A 15,757-nucleotide genomic window follows, 5' to 3' on the forward strand; every position below is an offset into this window, starting at 1 on the left:
TTAAAGGTGGGTGGGTGGGTTGGAGGTGACCATAGAGTACCGTGTAGTGCGCCAGTCTTGGCAAGGGCATCGGTTTGGTCCTTCAAGTCTTTGTCAAGGCCTAGTTGCCTTGAGTGTCCTTTCACCTTCTTCCAGTAGACAATCATGTTGTGATTTCTTGTGATGTCGTCTGTTGTGTTGGCAGGCAGAGGTGCGGCAGTGTCATCAATCTCGCAGGCAGGCTGTTTGGAGACTGTGTATACTGCAAGGTGTTGGTCCTCTGTCAGTTCTGTTCTGCATACCTGGTCTTCGTCCACTGGCATGACTGAAGTTATGGCAATGATCTTGAAGGGGGTTGTGAACACTGTGTTGTCTGTGTACCCTTCGGATATCATTGAAGATGGGATGGGCCCAATGATTGGTAATGTGAGTTTGAAGTCATGAAAGTCGTGACTCACTAGCCATCCTGTCCGGTAGGCTTTTGGAATTTTGATGTTCGTTGCCATGCAGTTGTTGAAGAGGATGTAAACAACACGGGATGACACTTCAGTGAGGGGCGTGGCTTCCAGCGTGAGTCCAAGTTCAACGCATTTGGGTGAAGGTTGAAAGAAACCCAGCGTGTGGTTTAGGGTTTGACCACAGCGCATGTTGAGCCAAACAGGGACCCCTTTGGTGTAGGCTGGTACTACAGTTTCCTGTTTGTTGACCAAAGTGCAGACCTCTGGAATGGTCTGCCCTGGCAAGAGGTGCTCAGTGTTAGTTGGAACAACAGCTGGCTGTAAAGTCAGTGGGGCCCAAAATACCTCATTAATAATGTCTACATGAGCCTGGAGGCGAATCAGAATGTCTGCTCCAATGTAGACATCATGGGGCGGGTCCGGAAGGACCAGGAAGTAATGGGTCAGACACCGGTGGGTCCAGTTCAAGTTCAAAGCGCAGATACCTTTGGCAGTCACTATTGTTGATGGGCATGAGCTCAAAGGAAAAAGGGTGCGCTTGCTGGCAGAAGGAAGGTCCGGTGTGACTTTGATGAGGTCATTGAATAGTGAGAGACTGATGGCTGAGTGGTCTGCCCATAGTGCAAGGACAATGTCAGTAGTGGTTACATCATTCAACTGCAGGACATTGCTGACCTTGGGGCAGAAGGGCTCAGAGTCTATGGTGAGTTGAAATGTGCAGAGTAGCGAACTTGAACCTTGCTCTGGTGTTGAGGCTGTGTCCCTGTGGCTGGCTGTGAGAGTTCCCGTGACCTCTGTGACCTGACAGTCTGGCTCAGGTGATCTGAGAGGCTGAAAGGGGAGAGGGTCCCGCACTTGAGCCCAAATCTTCAGCTGTCTGAAGTCCAGCAGGGGCTCGAAGCGGTCTAGCAGATCTTTGCCGATGAGGAGGGGATATGTGTCCATCGGTGAGATGTACACAGGGTGTACCAGGCTCATGGGACCAATCGTTAGGTGAATGGGAGCTACCTGATCAAGCCGGATGTCATTTTGGCTGTATGACTGCACATTCAGCACACAATTCTGAGAGTTTAAAGTTCGATTTTTTTCTTAGCTTCAAATCTGAGTCCTTCAGAGAGTTCGGCTGACATCAAGGTGAGGTCTGCTCCGGTGTCTACCAGGGCTTCGAGTCTCACCTCATGTTCCACAGTGATGGCGAGATAGAGTTTTCGTGCTACCCCCTTTTTGATCAGATTCCCCAGGAGTTTTGGTGTTGGGGCTTGTGTGGTGATCGATAAGCAGTTAGGGTCGATCTCGGGTGACTCGGTGCAGAGACACACAACCAAAACAGCACTTTCTGGTATCTTAGGGGCTTGGTCATTGGTGTGACGGATTGGGTTGTCCGCTGCAGGATGTGTGGTTGTCAACTGCAGTGAGTGGGTGTCGCTGTCACTTGGTGATGTGATAGCTGGTTCGGTAGTCTGGGTTTGGAGAGCGGTTCTCTGGGTGCTTGGTTCCGTAGGAGGGCAGTCAGGAAGGGTGATGGGCTCATGCCTTACGCTTAGTCATGAGGAGTCTGGCCTGTCCTCTTTGTCTTTCTTGTGAGGTGTTCTATGAAGAAGCTCTTTCAGAACCTTCAGGATCTCTGCGGTCTCCACCGTGGCCTCACTGTTTTTCTGTGGGGTAGGCTCGGACTTGGACTTGCCGGAGGCATGCCGAGAGGTGTTCCGCTGCGGGCTGTCTGGGCTTGACGTTCTCGTCGACGGGGTTCAGCTCTTTCTGGGCCGTCGGCTGGCATCCAACGTGGCTCCACCCTTTTGGTTGTGGGGGGGCCGTGGGCTGCCGTAGGATCTTTCAGAGCGCCCGCTTTGGTGCTTAGGATGAGCACCATCACGGCTGCACTGCCCTCTGCCGGCTTGCAACGGTCTTGACTCTTTGTTAAAAGTTCTGTTACTGTGGTGCTGTTGGGCGCCCTCTAGTGCCAGCTCTGAGCGCTGATCAGTGACAGGGCCAATGGATGGAATTTTTACAGTCTTTTCAGAAGCAATTTTCTGCTTGATGAAAGCTTTATGGGCCAAGTCTCGCAGTTGTTGGGTAGTCATGGTGTGAGGACAGGCCAGGACCCCTAAGTGATGGCTGTGGGATGCAGATTTCGGAGTACCAAAGTTCTGAAGTTGAAATCTTCTTCCATGCCCGGTTCATTTCGTGCGCCGAAGTAGGATCGTCGGATTCGTCCGTAGTAGGCCTGTGGGGTTTCCCACCGAGCCTGCTTGAGGTTCATGGCGGCGATGAGTCCTTGATCAGTTTCTGGATCAGAGAATTCTCTGATGAAAGCCTGCCGCAGCTGTTGGTAGTCTGTTTTGACAGTCTCTGGTTGACGGTCTAGGAAGCTGCATACGTCACGGCTAGACGTAATTCTGAGCAAGTACAATCTGTCCCACGTGGTCACGTGGGGAACAGTGTGCAAGTGAAAGTCAATGTCTTGCAGGTAGGCGTGCACATCGTGGCCTCCTGCAGGGTTTGGGGTGAAAGTAGGAATGTTCCTGGCCAGCTTGTCAAGTTCTTTGGGGGCCATGCCGTGATCAGCCCCCCCCCCCCTCGCTGCTGACGGGGGTCCTTGTAAGCTGGCTGGTGATGTCTCGAACAGTGGGCTTTCGCCCCCCTTTTCAGCTCTTAGGTCTGGGCTGAAAGGTACGGACCGGCTGGTAGGGGGAAACTCTGTGGTGTGCGTTTCCCCTTCCGGGTCACTTTTAAGTCTATAAGAGTGTTTCAACTCTCTGTGAACAATGTCAAGTTAATTTTTTAGATAGTCTCTGTGCTGAACAAGTTCATGGATTGCAGCTCGGGCCGTGTTCAGGTGCTTTTCACAGGCTTTTGCTTTAGCATCTCTTTCTTTCAGTTCAATCTCTGCTCTTGCAAGGAGAGACTCGCCTTGTCGCAGCTTTTTGTCGAGTTCCTCTCTGGCTCTTTTCTCTGACTGTTCTCTTTGGTCTGTGTCTAGGAGAAGATTTTCCAGGGCATTTTGAAGTCGCTCTACTTCCTTTTGTAGCTCTGGGTCCGTTTCATCCTCTTCCTTTCGCCGATACTCGGTCTCGAGGCGTAGCTGATCTAGGCGACTCTGGGTTTTGGCTTGGAGTTTTAGCGTTGCTGCCTCCTGCTCCAGGTCGATGGTGTTTCTTTCGCTGAGCCATGCCTGGGCGACAAGGGTGTGGGCGAGGTTTCCCACGATTCTGGCCCAGTCTTTGTAATTGTAGGTCTGGGTTGGATCGTTTTCCATCAGCTTGTCCAAGTCGGCGTCCAGCTGCTCTCGACCCAGGTGCTGTAGGTCCCTGGCGTCCTTGGGTAGGACGGTGTCCGTCATTGCGCTCAGCCAGGCCTCGGGGTGATCCCAGTGGGCTGCGGGACTGGACGAACGGGACATACTGGCTTACTGTAGGCGAGAAGAACACAGCACACACAAAGAGACCACTGCAAGTTTGTGTAGGGTTAATGAGCTACAATGAGGTGGCTATTATAAGCTGTAATTTTGACTAACTGGTGCAGACCATTAGACAGTTAGGTGGGCCGAATTTCGTGGGTCAATGCAGGTCTAAATAAAGGATTTGTCAAGGCGGCAGCCCAAAAGGGTCATCTGATGATGCGTGCTGCTTGGTTGTCCCTTTATTCAGTTTTCCTGGATGGCTCTTGTAGGCTCTGTCTTAATGTGAACTGGAAGTACACACTAGGACAGAACAGAACAGCAGAACAAAGTAGAACACAATAATGTTAGGAATAGATAGGCAGGAGAAAAAGGGCCTAAGTCTACCATCACTGCTAGGGTTTATGATAGGACCAACAGGGTGGGGCGCTATCGAGGTATGAACCCTATGAAGATGGTCTGGCTTAGGGGAGAGAAAGACAAGAAATGGGCCAAACACTTAAATGACCGGGGGAATATTTAATATTACGTGGCCTATTCTGGTGGATGGATTTTACCTTATTTTAGTTTGCCTGGGGTGAATTGAGGTCACCTCTGGTTGGAGCCAGCGTAGTGGTCAATCTTTCCGTCGTCCCCAAACACTCAACCGCAGTGTCCCAGGGCCTCTCTGTTCATCTGTACCAAGGTGCGCCCGCTCATACAACTTGACTTTAAACACAACCGGCGCTACCAAGGTGTCAACCGTCAGATGGCACGGCAAAGTGGATTTTCCCCAGAACCCTCAAAAAGAGTGGCCCCTCTTCAGGCCCTGGTTTGGGTAATTATTCCTAAATTGCCTTGTGTGTCGACTAGCGTGGTTGACTTCCCTTTGGAGTGCCAAATTGCTGATGTCGCGTTGCGTGCCACACCAAGGGAGAGAGACAGAAAATTCCAAGACTCACGTACGGCAATCATCGGGAAGCGCAGGTCAGACGAGCCAGCTCACTGGGAACCAACCAGGGATGATTGTCAAACCACCACAGCACAAGACAGTGTTCTACCTATAAATACAAAACAGGATGAGAACAAGTGAGACTTAATGTGAATTAAGGTTTTCTTTGTCTAAGCCAAATTGAGTACTTATGTATGTAGAAAATAGAAGGCAAAGATTTTATTAGATGATGGTAAAAACAAAAGGGAATTATGACACTGATGTTAGCTATCAGACTAACCTAACCCCAAAAGAAAAGGTCTCAATAAGTAAGGCAGGAAAAACACAGGAGGAAGCAAGCTGTAGTGGCAGGTTTGGGCCACAAAGGGGCGTCTTTCCTCTCAGTGGTCAACCTGGTTGAAAAGGCAAACTTAATTTAAATTGCAATTCAAACTGGTTTAAACTCAAAATAAATAAGCGTGAAAAGAGATGTCAAGTAACATGTAAGATAATAAGGATACAGTCGTAATAAAGTGTCAAAGAGGGAGAAAAAAAAATAATATTAATAATAATTAATAACATTAATTAATAATAATTTAAATGAGAAACTTAATTCAAATTTAAATTCGAAATTTGTTTGTTTCAAACCAAATTTGAATAAGTGTAAGAAAAGTTAGAGATCAGAATTATATCCGATGATAATCACGATTGCTGTAAGATATCAGTGATAGCACCTGAAATAAAACCAACTGGAAATTAACCACTTCAAAACAGAACGCAAGGAGGAAGGAAGTGATAAACCGACTTAGCAGGGGAGGCCACAAAGGGGGCGTGTTTCCTCTAAGTGGGCATTAGTCACTGGACTGAGACTTAACTTTAAATTTAAATTCAAATCTTGTTTGAACCCAATTGAGTGTAACAGTCGGAGGTAGAAGAATTGTTTAACATCCAATAATATTAGCACAAGCAAAGCTTGTAAATGCAAATATGTATTGACAGTTAAACCGCCCTTTCAATATTTACAGGGAGAAAGAATTTGAGAAAAGAATGACCTACAATGAATGTCCACACGATGGCGTACTTGTGCTCGCGCAAAATGACGTCATGGGGTGGGAGTAATTTGCGAAAGAAAATTAAATAAATATATATGACCTGTCTGCTAATGTCCACATGATGGCGTACTTGCGCACGCACAAGATGACGTCATGGGGTGGGAGTAATTTGAGAACTAATCAAGCACTTACAGGCTGCCCTCTAGTGTTTGTCTGCGGAATAACATTCTGTGTGCTTTCAAATCAGAGAGAGAGTTCTCGCGCTTGGATTTTCTGCAAAATCACAATTATTCAATCGAAACCTCGGCGGGTCTGTTTTTTTCCTTTTGGTGCTATACTTCACACAAACGGCATGGCAGATTTTTTTCCTGCACTACGAGTAAATGTGGACAACAGGAATTGTACGTCTGTTGTTCGGCTCCCATACACATCAGAAATATAGCACTTATTCAAAATAGGTTTTCGATTGATTAGCTACGTCAATGTAAACCAGGAGTTCATTTTATAACGATTATAATCTCAGGCCTTCCTAAGATGAGAAAAGGAGCTTCGCTTAACCCAATCTTTTTATCACCCTGAAAGAAGATTCTCGTTCTGAACAGGGGATCTTGTAATATTAAAATATAGCGCGTCTTTACAGAAGCAATTTTAATATTATGAACTGCAGTTTACTTTATCACTCAACAGTGGCAACAAATGTTTAGACATTATTTAGCAACTTGTTAATCGTGCTGAACTGGGACGGGATTTTTGTGCCTTTCAGTTCGGTGCGCTCGCGTACAATATTAACAACAAAAATACACAAAATTGGCAATGCATTAGTTCACAAAATAAAGCTTAAAATGTGCCCGCATTCTCCACCATTATGTAGGGTTTCTTGGTTCAGGTTTGGGGAATGTACAATTAATATTAATGATTGTAATCAATGATTAATCATACGGTTTGAACCAGATACCAATAAATTCTAAATTGCCCCAAAACAGGGGTTATATATAGCCCAAAAGTCTGCTTCAGATATATATAGATAATTAAACACAACGAATTATAATTAATTAGGAATATACATCGTATGCAGACAGGCTGTATTAATTTTCAGAACACTGGGATTAACCCGTACCGCAACTAACCAGTTTGTCCAGCAAACCACTTTGCTAAATACTCGTGATCAATCCTCCAGAAGGTTTATTCTTAGTATAAGCATACTTAATCAAAGCACGTTAACTTACTTTGATAATATCAGCTCGTAGCTTTAGATCGCACATTAAAGAGGCTTTGTTTTAGGACCAACAAACACAGACAATCAAGCGTATAATTGGGTTTAATACAAGGAACTAGGATATATCACTACACTTAACAAACAAACATTTAACATAGAATAAACATAAAACAAACAGTAAGGAAAATAAGAGATTTGTAGGGATAGCAAACTCGTTACAACAGTTAAACCTTTAAGAGCCAGCAAGGAAGTTACACACTGTAACGCATTTGAATTTCAATGAAATAATACTTGCACAATGGACCTTTGTGTGTCTGAGCAAGACTGTGTGTTTGTCGTGTCCTCGTGGCGTCCGTGAGATGGAGGATTTCTCTTGGTGTTTCCCCGGGCGTGGGTCGCTCGTGGGAAGTTCAAAGCGTCTTAAGAGTAACTGTTGAAGAGTTGAGTGTTCCGGAGGGTTGAAGTGTTCAGGAGAGTCCGAGGGAGGAGAAGGGAGCCGGGGTGAGGAAGAGAGAGGGTCCGAAGAGGTCCAGAAGCGGGGTAAGAGAGGAAAAGTTGAAGTGGGAGCAGCAAAGAGAGAAAGGGTCAATGCCGAAGCCTGACTTTTAAGGCAGGGAGGTCACACCTCCTTTGGGAGAAATGACCCAATGAGGCTCCTTTGTTTTGGGCGCGAGATGGTTTCTTTGTCCTGTCAAGGCTCTTCATTTGCATAATTTACGACCGTAAAGGCTTTTGGGTTGAATCACTCAAAAGACAGTAAAACATATCAGAATACCTTTTAATGTACCCTTATATTTATATTCAGCTAGGACAAGTCGTAAGGTTTAATTTGATACCAAGAAACGTGTATTTGGTACACTTAAAAGTGGATATACACCCTTAGGCTTTTTATTTAAGCCCCCAGAGTTTAACTAACACAACTTACAATTTTAACTAGTTTGATCTCAATCAGAAATACACAGGCATACTGGGATAAACATATCTCCTTCAAAATAAGCCCTTCTGGGTTTTAAATGAAAGACACACATCTTTACCAACTTCTCACATTCTTTTCTCACATGGTAAGGCACGCAGATGTCTGGAGTGTTTCTCTGTCAATAGTGCATTCTACTCCCCAGACTAACTGGCGCTATTTCGGTGATTTAGATAAGGTTTAACAGTGCATTCATTGTATTCAGAATCAATGAGTTCATGATTCTACTTCATACTCTACAAACACGTGTCCTCAATAGGCCATTCGATTTGACACCTCATTCGTGGGTCTAGACCAAACGGTGCGGGACGAGTTAGGTGCCGAAGTTTTGTACGGAGATATAATAATAATAACTAGATAGGTACATTTCCTGAAGAAAATGTGAGTGGTGCTTGCCGTGGCAAAACTCGTCAAATAGCATGTTATAACTTGAAAAGAACAAAAATTATGGTGATAAATAAATCAACCCAGAAGTCTGTACGATTTTCTGGTGCAGAAATATGTGATTTGTTACTCAGTTGCTAGGGTAAGCCCATGTGGTTGCTATGCAGTTACCAAGGTAATACAATACATGGCTCCTTTCCATCCTGAGTGAAATAAGTCAACCCGGAAGTCTGTACTGTTTTCTGGTGCAGAGATATGTGATTTGTTACTCAGTTGCTAGGGTAACCCCATATGGTTGCTAGGCAGTTACCATAGTGATACTAATCAAGTCTCCTTGCCATCCTGATTGAAATAAGTCAACCCAGAAGTCTGTACTATTTTCTGGTGCAGAGATATGTGATTTGTTACTTGGTTGCTAGGGTAACCCCATCTGGGTGCTAGGCAGTTACCATAGTGATACTAATCAAGTGTCCTTGCCATCCTGAGTGAAATAAATCAACCCAGAAGTCTGTACTATTTTCTGGTGCAGAGATATGTGATTTGTTACTCGGTTGCTAGGGTAACCCCATCTGGTTGCTAGGCAGTTACCATAGTGATACTAATCAAGTCTCCTTGCCATCCTGATTGAAATAAGTCAACCCAGAAGTCTGTACTATTTTCTGGTGCAGAGATATGTGATTTGTTACTCGGTTGCTAGGGTAACCCCATCTGGTTGCTAGGCAGTTACCATAGTGATAGTAATGGTGTTCTTGCCATCCTGATTTAAATAAGTCAACCCGGAAGTCTCTACTATTTTCTGGTGCAGAGATATGTGATTTGTTACTCGGTTGCTAGGGTAACCCCATCTGGTTGCTAGGCAGTTACCATAGTGATACTAATCAAGTCTCCTTGCCATCCTGATTGAAATAAGTCAACCCAGAAGTCTGTATTATTTTCTGGGGCAGAGACATGTGATTTGTTACTCGGTTGCTAGGGTAACCCCATCTGGTTGCTAGGCAGTTACCATAGTGATACTAATCAAGTCTCCTTGCCATCCTGATTGAAATAAGTCAACCTGGAAGTCTCTATGTTTTTCTGATGCAGAGATATGTGATTTGTTACTTGGTTGTTAGGGTAACCCCATCTGGTTGCTAGGCAGTTACCATAGTGATACTAATCAAGTCTCCTTGCCATCCTGATTGAAATAAATCAACCCAGAAGTCTCTCTGATTTTCTGGTGCAGAGATGTTGTTATTGCTAAACGGTTGCTAGGGTACTCTGTTTAGTTGCTAGAGAGTTGCTTGGCAGCTGCCATTCATGAAACTCCAAAGGCTGCTTGTCAGAATGAATGATATAAACCAACTCCCATGCCTCTGTGACATTCAGAATGGAAGATATCCCTCTATGGATATTGGTTGCTAAGGTGCTCGACAATGGTTGCTAGGGAGGGGCTAGGAAGTGTTGAGGTGATTCATGATTGGCTGTTTGTTGTCCCAAGTCAAACGAGACCACCCTTGTGTTTCTATGACACTTCTGTCCGGAGATATCCCTTTGATGTCTTTCATTAGAAGTCTATAGGACTTGTTGCTAAGGTGCTTTAAATTGTTGCTAGGGCATGGATTGATAGCTTCACAATGATCCTGAGAGACTGATTGGTCGTCTGAGTAAAATGAGCCCGCCCCCTTGTCTCTATGACACTGTGATCCAGAGCTATGTTCAATACAAAATCCCTATGCAATGTCATTTCATGGGCCGTCCTCCACCATTGTAAGTCAATGGGGGCAACTTTGGGCAGCTCCTGCCCCCCAGGGGTGCAACTTTTACCCCATATTGAGGTATGCTCTTACAGAGCCTGTCAGCCTCTTCAAATGTGGCAAATCACACGTTTCTGCGAAATCCTCGCTCGGAGCTGTGATGCGTCAAAGTTTGTCGCAATGTTAAGTCTATGGGATTTTTCGGCTGCTTTTTTGCCCCTGGGGCAAACACCGTACCCCCGATCGCTTATAAAAGTCATAGCACACGTGTCCTGAATTCGATTTGACACCTCATTCGTGGGTCTATGCCAAACGGTGCGGGACGAGTTAGGTGCCGAAGTTTTGTTAAGAGATATAATAATAATAAAAATAATAATAATAAGTATGTGAGATTACAATAGTGATGCTTTGCAAGCACCACTAATAATAAAAATAATAAAAATAATAAGTATGTGAGATTACAATAGTGATGCTTTGCAAGCACCACTAATAAGTATGGTGAATAACAATAGTGATGCCTTGCCTTTGGCAAGCACCACTAATAAGTATGGCGAATAACAATAGTGATGCCTTGCCTTTGGCAAGCACCACTAATAAGTATGGCGAATAACAATAGTGATGCCTTGCCTTTGGCAAGCACCACTAATAAGTATGGCGAATAACAATAGTGATGCCTTGCCTTTGGCAAGCACCTCTAACTAGCTCACAGCCAGATCTGCTCCACCTATATCTGTGGTCACGAGCTGCAATGCATCAATCATTACATTACGTTACTGTGTTAGGCTACTGCAGGATTAATAGTTGCTTAAAGTGCATACAAAAACAGTATAATAACAAAAAAAAGTGGCAAATCACTGTTTCTGTGCTCGCCTTTCAGCAAGTCGCACAGTAAAATATTTTCCATTTTCTGTTTTGATAAACAGTCGTGCTTGAAAAATCCAATCACTCAAATAAATAAGGGTAATAGATTTGCATATAATATAAAGTTAGTATTTATTAAACCAACAATTAGATGAAATGTCATGTGTGGGCAAATATGTTTTAATCGAGCAGGGTCATAGAACGAAAAACATTCTAGTAGCGTGTAAAGATGGTGTGGGATGTGGTATTCTGAGGCACCTCTTCTAGTTATGCTCAATCATGAGAATTTTATTGCATCTATTCCATTTTCATGCAGGACTGTTTGCTGCACACACTGCAAAAGTTAAAATGTTTTGCAGCTGCAAGGTGACTAATCAACTGGGTAGGTTTGCACCAGCTGTATGTAATTCTCACGTAAGTTGGGATGTAAAGTTCACACTAAGTGCTTAAAAACGTCTAGGTTACGTATGTAACCTCCGTTCCCCGATGGAGGGAACGAGACGTTGTGTCGAATAAGCGACACTAGGGGTCTCTCTTGAGCGCTGAATATACCTCTGATCTATGAAAAAAGGCCAATGAGAAGTTGGCAGACAGTATTTGCATACCCCGCCCCCGGACATACAGGTATAAAGGCGGGGAAATATGTCTAGTTCATTCAGGATTTTACTGAGGAGCCAGAAATGGTCCAGCCACAACAGTGGCTCGGCTCAGCGCCGTGGCCGGGAAGACACAATGTCTTGTTCCATCCATCGGGGAACAGAGGTTACATATGTAACCTAGACGTTCCCCATCTGTCGCTCAATTCAACGTTGTGTCGAAGGGATCCAATTTAAATCACGCCATGCGCTGAGCCGTGTACGTGTACTGCTGTCACAGGAGCGGGCAGGTATTTTACATGCAAAGGCGACCAGCTGTGTCAGTCTGCACATACTCTTCCCCAATGCCCCATAAAAGTCTTCGGAATCCTTCTGGTTACCCTAAACAGGGGAACAAGGCGACGCTTGGCAACCTGGGAACGGGCCGAGCCTATGTTTCTCGCATAGAGCCAAACGGCTGGGGCCCTTACACGCATCGTGGGAAGGGGGTCTTACCCAGTTTCCTATTCTTTCAGGGGGAAAAGACCCTGCGGAGACCACACCTGCCCAGGAAGGGGGAGGTAAAAGTGGCAAAATACATCACATGGGCCTCTTAGGTCACTGTGGGAAAATGGTGCGGTGGTAGATCCAGCCTCAAGGAGGGGGAGTTGCTACAACACACTGACCGGAGGGCAGCTGGAACTGCCTAAGGGAGACGCGGGTCCACTCGTAAGGGGACCGTACCGTGGAGCACCTATTCCAGTGCTGGGGAGATTTGAGTACCCGCAGTGGATTGGGTCGGCGAATTCCTCCACTGAATTGCGGACCCACAGGGCTAGGGAGGAATCATCCAGGGAGCCGAGCGAGTGGGATCTCCTGGGAGAAAAAGCGCACAATTTTACCTTTCCGTTGTCCACCAAGGCAGACAAAGAGCTGCTCAGAACGTCTAGAGCTCTGTGTGCGGTCCAAGTAGGTACGCAAAGCACATACCGAACACAGCAACGAAGGGCTGGGCCTACCTCCTCCCGGGGCAGCTTCGCTTGCAGGTTCACTACCTGGACCCTGAGGGGAGTCGTAGGAACCTTGGGCACGTAGCCCGGTCGAAGCCTTAGGATCACATGAGTGTCTGCCAGACCAAAATCCAGGCAGGTGTCGCTGACAGAGGATGCTTGCAGGTCCCCAACCCTCTTGATGGAAGTGCGCACGATCAGGAGGGCTATTTTCAATGAGATGGCCTTGTTGGACAACTTGTTCGTCTCTGAAGGCCCGAGAGGACAAGACGTGTTTGTCCCGAGCTAACGGGAGAAACCTCCACAGGGTAAGGCATACAGTCAGCAACTCTAGGCAATCGATGTGCCAGCGCAGCGGGGCCCCTTTCCAATGGCCAGCGGCTGCGTGCCCGTTGCACACAATGCCCGGACCCCATTTGGAGGCATCGGTGATGATTACACGGTGCGTGTCGCTGCGCCATGCTCGTCTCGTGACTCGAGTCTGGTGCCAGTGCTGAAGCGGTCTCATATGCATCAACCCCAGCAGCAGGGTTAAAGGTTAAAGGTTTTAAAGGGATTATCATGCCCGGCCTGAATGCGGCGAGGCATTTTAGCACTGACTGCGCGTGCTCGTTTGACATTGAGACTGAATCTATCTCATGCTGAGAAAAGAAGGGGGCGAGCTTGCACTTTTCCCAGTTGACCTGAAGCCTCAAACAGCTGAGGTCCCTGAGCACCTGGTCTCTGTGAGTGCTTAGTAACTGTCAGGAGTGGGCCAGAATGAGCCAGTCGTCAAGGTAATTGAGAATGCGAATGCCGGCTTCTCGGAAGGGCTGCAAGGGGTACCTCTGCGACTTTCGTGAAGACGCGAGGGGACAGAGACATGCCGAAGGGGAGGACTTTGTACTGATACGCCTGGCCGTCGAACGTGAACCGTAGGAAGGGTCGGTGTCGAGGCAGAATTGAGACGTGGAAGTACGCGTCCTTCGGGTCTACCGCTTCGAACCAATCTATGCAAGTTAACCCTCTGGGGTCTGAGGGTGGTTTGGGCCCTGGAGAAGTTTTGACATGCCTTGACATTTGTGCTTTTTTCAGTTGCTTAAAAACATATTAATGTCTAAAGTCTGATAACACTGTCTTCAGCACAAACTGGGCTACAATAATATGTGAGCAACATGTATGTACAGGTTTGTATTTTTGAGAAAATAACGTTTATGCGTGGTTTTTGAAAAAACGAAAATGTTAAGTCACTGAAATAAAGCCATATAACACATACTAAACATTTGTCCACAAGACTTTTGAGAACTGGATCTTGTAGCCTTGAGTTTTTGCTACAAAATGATGTGAAAAATCATCCTGATCACTCATTCATACAAAACAATATAGTCATTTAACTTTTGTGTGACAATTTTAGTGCCGAATGGTAATATGCGAGGAGGCGTGAACGATCATGAATATTGATGTGATTCACACCTGAGGACACAAAGACCACTCCTCTGGGCCTATCAATGAGGAATGTGACAGAGAGAGAATTAATGTGAGGAGACTTAATGATCAAAATCAAGTTTTAAGTTAAAAGAAGTAATCTGACTATATATTTTCTTTACATAAAGACTTTACTTAATTTTAGACCTACACTACCATTAAAAGAAGTCTCTTCTGCTCACCAAGACTGCATTTATTTGATCCAAAATACATATGATAATATGCTGATTTTCTAATATGGGCATATTTAAAGTGCATTTTACTCATTTAACCTAAACACATATTTGCAAGCACAAGCTTTGTTGATGATAACGAGGCAGCATAAACACATTAAAATATAATCTAACATTCATATTATTTTTATATCATATTACATATCATATTTATATCATACAGCATATAATGTAAATAACAACATTTACATGTAACTAAAACTTGCCTATTAGGACACGTCAATACTTTGAATGTCAAACTTTGAATCCTGTCTGGAAACAGTCCCACTAGTAAAATATGTACATGTTTATATAAAATAGCATGTCAGCTAATGAAAACTAAATGACTTACTCGTTTGAAATTGTATCCTCTGCTGGATCAAGTCACTCTTCAAAATACAAACATTCATCGGAGACCCGCTCTTCTTCTCAGAAAAATGTTAACTCTTCCTTAATAGCCAAGAGTTTGATCGCCTGTGTATCGTTACAAACATGCAGAAAAGTTGAGTTGTGTTGTGTTTACATCAAATCTCGCAGTCGGGGGCGTGTACTTTTCCCTTGATCGCCTCAGCACATTAGCGTATGAATGGCGCGCTCTGCTGGTGGGTGGGATCACATTAGAGATAATGAAGCTGTGCCAGGAAAACCGTACATTGCTTTGTTTCATACAGATTACATTGCAGGAGAATATTTGTTTTAAATTTGAATTGTTTTATTTAAAAGTAGACATTTTAAGCTTTCTTTAGACATATGTTTCATGTTTGTGTGAGAAGAATTCGCGGAGTTTAAGTTAATTTTAGTGACGTGTTTCTGAAATATGATCATGAACACAGAGACTGCTGAAAGCTCAACCTTTTTATTTTATTTATTAAAAAAAACACAAGGTTTTGATGTTAATATGAGTGTACACAAAAAAAGAAGACCCTCTATAGTTTATAATCATGATTGTATTTATATGACCATAAATGACAGAGTATTTTAAGTCTATGTTACTGCTATGTGAAAAAAAAAAGAGCAAAACGCGCCGGCGCGTTTGCCGACCCCAGAGGGTTAAGATGTGCCTCTGCACGTTTGTGCAAAGCCCGGTTGAAAACTTGCAAGTCCAAGATCGGTCGTAATCCGCCAACTTTCTTGAGTAGGATGAAGTAAGGGCTGTAGGGACCCTTCTTCATCTCGGTTGGAGGGACAGGCTCTATCGCGTCTTTGAGTAAGAGACGATTTCCACATGCAGTGATTTGGCATATTCGCCGTGCACTGCGGTAAAGTGGACACCCGTGAAGGGGGGGGCGGAGGCCTGACACACTGAATTGCATAACCGAGTCGGATGGTCCTGGCCAGCCAGCGTGACTAATTGGGAAGTGAAAGACACGCATCCAAGCTCCGTGCTAGGAGCACTAAGGGGACGATTAATTTTGACGTACCTGGCAGGGCGGAGCAGCGGGGCGGAGCAGGTAGTACGGCATCAGGAGGCGAGGGTGCGTCCCGAGGCTCTGGTGCTAAGAGAAGACTCAAAGCACTTACCTTGCTCTGCAC

The 15,757-nt window shown here is 45.1% G+C and overlaps 1 protein-coding gene and 1 pseudogene across 1 annotated transcript in view; both read right to left on the reverse strand.

The window, feature by feature from the left end:
- Nucleotides 1-15,757, reverse strand: part of LOC127653642 (importin subunit alpha-1-like) — an 86,998-nt gene that overhangs the window by 48,426 nt on the left and 22,815 nt on the right. The window lies entirely within an intron of this gene.
- On the reverse strand, nucleotides 2,186-6,023 carry LOC127654293 (uncharacterized; annotated as a pseudogene).

This window comes from Xyrauchen texanus, chromosome 13, assembly GCF_025860055.1.
Source record: "Xyrauchen texanus isolate HMW12.3.18 chromosome 13, RBS_HiC_50CHRs, whole genome shotgun sequence".
Taxonomy (NCBI): domain Eukaryota; kingdom Metazoa; phylum Chordata; class Actinopteri; order Cypriniformes; family Catostomidae; genus Xyrauchen; species Xyrauchen texanus.